Consider the following 10015-nt stretch of genomic DNA (forward strand, 5'->3'; position numbering starts at 1 on the left):
GAGGGAGGGGCAGGCCGGTCCTGGGCGGGGAGGGGAGGGGAGGGGCGGGGCGGAGACATATGTATCCCCGTCCCCGATTACGGGGATTTTTTTCATCCCCATCCCCGCCCCTTTCCCCATTTTTATCGGGGAATCCCCTCCCCGTTAGGGTCGGGGCCCCTAAAGTCGGGCCCAAATTGCCATCTCTAATTCAAACTCAATTAATTTGAACCAAATTCAATCAAATAACTTAGACTGAATTCAACCTTATTTATAAACCTCATCTAACTAGTATGGATAATAATAAAAAGTCCACTTCTATTAATTCTATTTTGTAAACCCTCTTTAGTTAGTAATGATTCATAATTTTATAATAATTAATAAATAATGAAAATATAAAAATCAAAATATTAATAAACCCTAATGCTAGTGTCCAAATTTATCATATAGAACGCAATAAACCAAATTTTACTATTTCTAAATGTCAAAGAAATTTGCTTTCTACCTCAAACCTAAAGTGGCCAACTTTAAATTTGAATTAAATGTTTGTGGAGTCATAGTCTCTTTACACATACATTTTGGTTAATATTAAAGTTTTATTTCTTGACAGTTTTTACAAAACCTTAAACCCTAAATTGTGTGTCAACTCTGTGGTAAGATAGGGTATGCCATCTTATAGTGTTATCACACATTTGATATTACTTTCTTAGGTAACCCATATATTACCCCAAGGCAACATTCTATTGCTAATAATGTTCCAAGCACAACATACTTGCCTACATACTCTCTTACAACCAAATAACCTTCAATGAATATATAAAATCACTCTTCATAGTATAACCAACCTAATCCACAAGGCTTTGTCTCACACCAAACATATCACCATAATTAGCAAAACACCCTTTACACTCCCTAAGTAAACACATCACCTTATACCCTTCAATCGCCTTAAGTACCTTTATTAAATAACATGTCCTACACTCAATACTATGGACAAAATTCAAGAACTAGTCTAAAAGCTCTATAGGCCAAGACATGACGTGGTATATGGATTCAGGAGCCTTTGACCATGTCACTCACATGGTGGATCAACTTGTTGTCAAAGAAAAGTATGTGGGAAATCAACATCTACATGTGGGAAGTGGTGAGTGTTTGAGGATTTCTCATGACGGTTCAAACTTTTTACCTACTTTATATTCCAATAGATTTCTACATCTTAAAAACGTTTATTGGTACCTAGAATAACTAAAAACTTGCATATAAAAATTTACTAAAGATTATAATGTCATTGTTGAGTTCCTAAGTGATTGTTGCTTTGTTGAGGACAAGGATATCAGGATTTTGCTACTAGAAATGACACTTAAAAATAGGTTATATCAATTGTAGTTTCTTGTTGATAAGTACAATATAGTAAATTTTCAAATTAATGATGTATTTTATTTGTTTTTTGACAAAACTGAGAATTTTATTGTCAACAAAGCATATGAAAATTTGGTTTTGAATCGTGATAAATTGTTGAATTGCATACAAGTTATTTTACAAGTTAATAAAATTGATATTATGTTTGAATTACATACAAGTTATTTTACATATTTCATATTAATGGGGGAAAACTATGAAATATGTTTTAAAACTTTGAATCTTAATTTTTATTTGTTTGATCTCTTTTTCTATGAGAATTGTCAATTTGGGAAACACAAGCATAGTATTTTCTTGTTTCTAACACTAGAGTATCAAAATTCTTAGAATTAGTTCATAGTAATTTGTGGGGACCAACTTCCATAATATCTAGAGAGGGATTTAAATATTATTTGCACTTTCTAAATGTTTATACCAAGTTTATCAGACTATTTCCCTTAGGAAATAAAGTTGAGGTAGTGTATGTTTTTAGACAGTTTCATAAGTTTGTAAGGAAGCAACTTAAACAAAAACTTAAAACCATACAAATTGATTGAGAAGGTAAGTATAGAACACTTGTTCCATATTTTCAAGATAATGAGATCAATTTTGGATTTTCATGCTGATAGGTGTCGTATCCACCAAAAATAAAATTTTCTACTCTCTCAATGAAAACTTGTAGATAAGGCAAGTAGAGTCGTATCTACAGAGATTGGGCTATTTATCTGAAATCTAACAAAATAAAGCAAGAGGGATTTTGTTGTTTCGAATCCTACCAATAAACAAAAATAATTTAATTCAAAATTAAATAATCAAAGCAATCAGAAAACTAGATTGAAACAATAATAAGATGAGTTCTAGCCAAGTAATTCAGGTGTGGTTTACTTCAATTGATCATCGATAAAAAGATTAATCTTTCGTTTTAAATAAACCGGTTATGAAACATCAAGACGCTTGTTGTTCTATTTTTCCTTGGGTGTCGATAATTAAGAAACGTTCTTTAATTACTTCTCTTGTTTTTCAATCAGTTCTAGATACGATTTTAGAATTTAAATTGAAAACAGAATCAAGAATTAGAAAAGCCACCGATTATAATCAACAAAACATAGACGTTGTTTTTGTTTAAATTAGATTAATTTATTCCACTAACATACAATAGTTATTCTACTTCACCAAGCATGCTAGTTAGCCACTTATGATTAAACCATCAAACAATTACGGATTCAATAATTTAATCTAGCAAAGTTGTATTTAATCCAAAGTAAATAAGACGTCTCCTATTTAATTGAACAAGACAACAATAAATAAAATAAAAAATAGATTAAATATTTAAAAGAAAAGAACGGGTAAAGAAGATCTCACAATCGTCATAAAACCATGATCCCGATTACTTGACTAAAGAAAAGAGTTAGCCACTTATGTTTCTGTGAAGCGATAATTGCTTTGCTAATCAAGATTTGACTACTAAAATACAATTAGGGTTTCATATATCATGTATTATTGTAGAGCAATTCAACTTCACGTATAACGTGTCTTATCCTAATTGAAGAAGAACTAGCGAAGGGTTGAGTGTGTTTATTTTTGAAAGAAAAGGATGCTAAAAAAAACCAGTCCCTAAAACAGAGAATAATTTTCCTTTTTATAGTGTCAGGTCCGCTTCAGTCATTGAGAAATTTTTTATGCCAAATATCATCCAAAGGACCTGAACTTCCTCCAATTGTCAATTAAGTCTCCAACTGTGAATTTCTCAATAAATAGTGAGATTCTCTCCTTTCCACAATCAGTCATCTCCTATGTAGTTTGTCGTCTTTCTGTCTTGATACGTGACAACTCTAAATTCCTTTTATTTCGCATCTTTTCTCAGAATAATGCAATTAATGCCCAATTTCCTAAAACACGAAATTAATCGAATACTTAATGAATTAAATACCACAAATCAAGGAAATTAGATGCCGAAAAATATGGAATTTCACACACTAACAAACATTCCTTTGTAGAAATTTTTGGAAAAACATAAACATTAGAAACCCAAGCAAACATCAATCAGTCTCTTCTTCACCTTTTTCCCTCCTTTGAGTACATCCTCAATTAACTCAAAGTTAAGATGCATTAGAAACCCAAGTCCAAAACAACAATCAAGAGCACAAGTCTTCATAGTATGAATTTTTGGAAAAACATAAGCATCTCATCAATCTCAACAATCTTATCAAAATCAAATGAAACAAGATTCAAAACCCTCATATCGGTTTCACTCTATACTCTCAAAGTGTTTAGGGTTTCATTTAGCTCTCAGATCAAAACATAGCAAGTCATTACCATAAGTTTGCTCATATATCATATCTCCACCACTAATAAATATGAATACGATGCAAAAATCAAAGGGTCTTAAGTAGGGTTGTAATAGGGTTTAGGTGAAGGTAGGAAAATGAATGAAAATAGAGGTGTAAAGATATGAGTGAGTTCCCTTACATGATATTTAAAGAATAACGAAAATAACTCTTTCAACCACACTTCTCTCTTCCTTTTTTTTTTTTTCTTTCTTTTTTTTTCATTTCAGTGAAACTCATCCTTTTTTCAAAGATTTTTTTTTTTTAAATTTAATTTGCAACGTGTAGGAATAATTGGACTTCTTTTCTATGCAATTATAGATACTTCACTTGTCCAAACTTCCTATTCAATACATAGGGATTAATATCTTCTCTTTCCTTTTTTTTTCTTTTTTTTTTCTTCATCTCTTCTTCTTAAGTAATGCCTGGAAAAACCGGTGGTGTTGCATACCTGGAAAAAATGAAAGTCTTCACAAATCCTACAACAGTTTTGGCATCATCAGTTCTTGTTGCCTTAGCTTCAATCCATTTAGAAACATAATCAACAGCTAAAAGAATATAGGAGTTACCAAAAGACAATGGAAAAGGACCCATAAAATCAATTCCCCAAATATCAAAAATTTCACAAACCAAAATTGGGGTTAGTGGCATTTGATCCTTATGTCCTAAATTCCCACTCCTTTGACAATTAGCACAAGACTTACAGAACATGTATGCATCTCGAAATAGAGTAGGCCAATATAGCCCACATTCTAGAACCTTTCGTGGTGTTCTTTTCGGGCCAAAGTGACCTCCACATGTATAAGAGTGGCAAAACTCTAAGATAGATTAGATTTTACTATCATGTACACACCTGCGAATTAATTGGTCAGAACATTGCTTCCATAAATACGGATCATCCCATATATAGTACTTAGAATCACTTTTAATTTTTTCCTTTTGGGCTCTAGTGAGATCATTCGACAATGACTTAGTGACCACATAATTAACAATATCAGCATACCAAGGTGTAATACTATCTAAGTGAAATAGATTCTCATCTGGAAAAGCATCTTGGAGAGACATGGGGTATTCGTCTGCCACCAATCGACTTAGATGATCAGCCACAAAATTTTCGACTCTCTTTTTATCTCGAATCTCCAAATCAAATTCTTACAGTAATAGTATCCATCTAATTAGCCTCGGTTTTGATTCTCTCTTAGAAAGCAAATACTTTAGAGCTGCATGATCAGAACAAACAATTATCTTAGTGCCCAATAAATAAGAGCGAAACTTTTCTAAAGCAAAAACTACTGCCAACAATCCTTTTTCAGTTATGGAATAATTTCTTTGAGTATTATCAAAAGTTCTTAAAGCATAATAAATCACATAAGAAAGCTTTCCACCTTTTTGGCCTAAAACGCCCTTATAGCATAATTGCTGGCATCACACATAATCTCGAAGGGTAATTCCCAATTGGGTGGCTGAACAATCAGCGCAGAAATTAGATGTTCCTTCAACTGATCAAAAGCTTTCTTACACTCTTTATCAAACTCGAATTGGACATCCCTTTGTAGTAGTCTTGAAAGCAGTTGGACAATTTTCAAAAAATCCTTGATAAATCTTCTATAAAAACCTGCATGTCTAAGAAAAGAACGCACTTCCTGAACACAAGTTAGGTGAGGTAAGGATTTAATCAAATCAATTTTTGACTTATCTAGCTCTATCCCTTTAGAATACACTATATGCTCTAATATCAAACCTTGATCAACCGTAAAGTGACATTTTTCATAGTTTAGCACAAGGTTTGTTTCAATACACCTTTTCAAAATTTTAATTAGATTATTTAGACAAGATTCGAATGAATTATCGTAACTAGTAAAGTCATCCATAAATACTTCTATGATATTCTCCACATAATCTAAAAATATACTAACCATACATCTCCGAAAAGTGGTCGGGGCATTGCAAAGTCCAAAAGGCATACGTCTATATGCAAAAGTACTAAAGGGACATGTGAATGTCGTCTTCTCTTGATCCTCGGGAGCAATCAAAATTTGGTTAAAACCTGAATATTCATCAAGACAACAATAGTGAGATTGACCAGCTAATCTTTCTAACATTTGATCAATAAAAGGTATAGGGAAGTGATCTTTTCTAGTAACCATTTTGAACTCTATCAAGAGCATACTAACCATTATCATTCTTTTGAACAGTGAAACCGATTTTCTTAGGTACTACCTGTACTAGACTTACCCAATCACTATCTAAAATAGGATATATCATACCGGCGTTCAAGAGCTTTATTATTTATTTCTTCATAACTTCCATCATTGGAGGATTCAACCTTCTTTGAGCTTCCCTCGAAGGCTTAGTGTTCTCCTCTAGCAAGATTCTATGCATACAAAGCGATAGGCTCAAACCCTTTATGTCTACGATAGTCCATCTGATGGCTTCCTTGTATTCTCTAAGGACTCTGATGAGTTTTTCTTCCTTAAGAAGAGTGAGTTTGTTAGAAATTATCACATGAAGGGTTTCATTATCTCCTAAATATACATATTGGGGATGGCTTGGCAAAGGCTTAAATTCCAATTCGGGTGTCTGCATAATTGATGGAAGTAATTTTGAGTTAGGTACGGGTAATGAAATATAAGAAACATCATACCTGGTTGTTTTGAATGGTTCCAACTCATAAACCATATCACTTAATCCGTCATCTACCATAATATTCTGCCCAATTCTCTGCAATGTTCTTGTGTTAAGTCCTTTATTAAGGACAACCTTCAAATTATCAGAATCCTGCAACTCAAAAATTTGTTAAGCTAGGGAATCAATTACATCAACAACAAAAACTAAATTGACATCACTAGGGAATCTCATGGCTTCATAAATATTGAATCTAATTACTTCACCATCAAATTCCATAGTTAAAGTACCTTCCGAAACATCGATTTTTGTTGTAGATGTCTTAAGAAAAGGTCTTTCTAGCAAAATTGGGACTGATTTAGATGAGCTATCATCTTCCATGTCAAACACATAAAAGTTAGCAGGAAAAATCAGTTCATTAACTTGAACAAGAACATTTTCTAACACCTCTTCGAGATATGCATTGGACCTATCAGCTAATTGGATTATTACATCGGTGGGTTTTAAAGGTCTTACATTTAAAGAATGATAAATTAAGCTAGGCATGACATTAATAGATGCTCCTAGATCTATCATAGCTTTCTCAACTTTAACATTACCAATCTTGCAAGGGATTGTGAACATACTTAGATCCTTACACTTTTGAGGCAATTTTCTTTAGAGAACGGCTGAAACATTCGCATTGACATGCAGTTTTTCATCTCCTTTTAGTTTTCTTTTTGACGTGCATAATTCCTTAAAGAATTTAACATATCCAAGAACTTGTTTAATAGCATCTAAAAAAGGAATATTTACCTCAACCTTGCGGAAGACCTTAAGGATCTCTTGTTCTTGTTGTTCCTTTTTGTTCTTTGCAAGTCGACTCAGGAAAAGGGGTGGAATGACCACAGAAGGTGGCGTGCACTTCTCTATAGGAAGGGACAATTTTTGGGCTTCTTTTGGCTCAATTTTGCATTCGATCTCCTTTTCTTTTGCATATTTTGGGATCTTCTTTTCAGGATCCTTCAACTCTTTACCACTCTACAGGGTGATTGCATTGATATTCTCAGTAAAATTTACATCTTGCTTTGGATTCACCACAATCTAGGATGGCAATCTACTAGAATTTTGAGTTTCCAATCTTCTCACAATAGTAGCCAATTGGCTTACTTGATTTTCTAGATTCTAAATGCTAACCCTTGTCTCCTGTTGAAATTGTTGTGTATTATTAGCAAGTGTAGTAACAATTTGTTCAAGAGACATACCTTTAGGCTGAGGTTGGGGTGTTGGATTAAACAATTGAGGAGGGGGCGACCTATTTTGGTATTCGGACTGTTGGAAGTTGTTGTTCTTTTGGCCATAACTATAGTTTGGATGATCTCTCCATCCCAGATTATAGGTATTCAAGTATGGATCATACCTTTTTTGGTTATGATAACCCTCTACAACATTAACATCCTCATGTGTGTCCTCCTTAAGTGTGGGGCATGCATCTGTAGAGTGCTCCATGTTCGAATAGATCCCATAAGCCTTTACTTGTTAGTGATTCACTACAAAGTTTTCTAATAAAGAGGTGAGTTTATCAAGTCTTTGCTCAAGAGGATTATTATTGCTTACCTTATTAACCCTTCTCACAGTTGCATCCTGTCTAATGCCAAATTGTTGAGTATTAGTGGCAATTGTTGAGATCAATCTTTTTGCTTCTATTAAAGTTTTATTAACCAAAGCTTCACCACTTGCTGCATCGATCAAATTCCTATCAGACAATAATAAACCTTCATAAAAATATTGAATTAATAGCTGATCAGAAATTTGATGATAGGGTCAAGTGGCACAGAGCTGATTAAACCTCTCACAATACTTATAAAGTGTCTCCCTACTATATTGCCTAATCCCACATATTTCCTTTTTAATTGAGGTGGCTTATAAGCAGGAAAGAATTTTTCTAAGAATTGTCTTTTAAGCTCATCCCAAGTATTGATAGAACCTAATGGTAAATAATATAGCCAATCCTTAGCCTTATCAATTAAAGAGAAAAGGAAAACACGCAGTTTAATTTGCTCTTCACTTACCCTTTGTGGTTTCATATTGGAACAAACAACATGAAATTCTTTCAAGTGTTTATGAGGGTCCTCACTTGATAATCCTCGAAAAGTAGGAAATAAATGGATCAAACCTGATTTGAGTTCAAAATTGGCATCAATGTTTGGATAGGCAATGCATAGAGGTTGTTGATTGATAACAAGTATAGCCATCTCCTTCAAAGTAAGCTCTTGTTCGGCCATTGTTGCTACTCTTGTATTTGTTAAATCCTCTCCTAAATTAATTCCAAAAGATGAAGAAGAAGAAGCTTTACTTAATTTAGTTTCCTTGCGGAGTTGTCTTACAGTTTTCTCGATTTCAGGATCAAACTGAAATTCTCTGCAGGGTTCAAATGGTTCATAAACAAAAATTAAAAAAAAAAATTTCAGACAAATTATGAACACCAATCCCCAACAATAGCAATTTTCCTTTTTATAGTGTCAGGTCTGCTTCAGTCATTGAGAAAGTTTTTATGCCAAACATCATCCAAAGGACCTAAACTTCCTCCAATTGTCAATTAAGTCTCCAACTATGAATTTCTCAATAAATAACGAGATTCTCTCATTTCCACAATCAGTCATCTCCTATGTATTTTGCCATCTTTCCGTCTTGATACGTGACAACTCTAAATTCCTTTTATTTCGCATCTTTTCTCAGAATAATGCAATTAATGCCCAATTTCCTAAAACAAGAAATTAATCAAATAATTAATGAATTAAATACCACAAATCAAGGAAATTAGATGCCGAAAGATATGGAATTTCACACACTAACACATGTCCACATACATACCAATAGAATGAACCCAAATATAGGCATAAAGTAGAGTTGGGACTAGTGTTATTATCTCAAGCTAGTATGCCTTTAGGTTGTTAGTAAGAGTCTTTCGAAACTACTATTTTTCTAATAAATAGAATGCCAACTCTTATCTTAGGAAATAATAATCCTTATCAATTGTTGTTTCATAAATCCCCTGACTATTCATTCCAAAATGTGTTTGGTTGTGTTTGCACCCTTTCCTTCACCCATACAATAAACACAACTTTGATTATCATACTAAAAATGTGTCTTTTTAGGTTATAGCTTAATTCACAAAGGGTATAAATGTCTAAGTAAGTTTGAGGGAGTTTAAATTTCAGTATCAGGAAAATTTAATGAGACAGATTTCCCTTTTCAAACATATAAAGATTTTCTTAACCTTTTCAAATTTGTTTCTACATAGGTAAATTCTTTTTCAACACTTACTTTTGCATGCCACCGTGTTAAGTGACCTTGTTCTTGAAGTTAGTTTGGTTCTATAACTTAGACAAACTCAAACATTAGACACCCCTTAAATGTTAATCCTAGCCATGTAAATCCTTTACCACACATAAACACTACACCAGTTGTTTCAAATTTCATCTTTAAATCCACAAACCTTTTGCCCTTGCCAAACATTTTCCTTTCTTCTCAACACAATCCTAAAAAATGTCTAAGTTATCCATTGTGTTGTCTTGTCTACAACTAAAGCTAAGTATATAATTGCAATTGAAACAGGTAAAGAGATGCTTTGGAATTGGTTGGGTTTGAATCAAGATGCGTATGTGGTTGATTATGATAGTCAGAATGCTTTGGATTTGAACAAG

Source organism: Mangifera indica, unplaced genomic scaffold (assembly GCF_011075055.1).
Source record: "Mangifera indica cultivar Alphonso unplaced genomic scaffold, CATAS_Mindica_2.1 Un_0017, whole genome shotgun sequence".
Taxonomy (NCBI): Eukaryota; Viridiplantae; Streptophyta; class Magnoliopsida; order Sapindales; family Anacardiaceae; genus Mangifera; species Mangifera indica.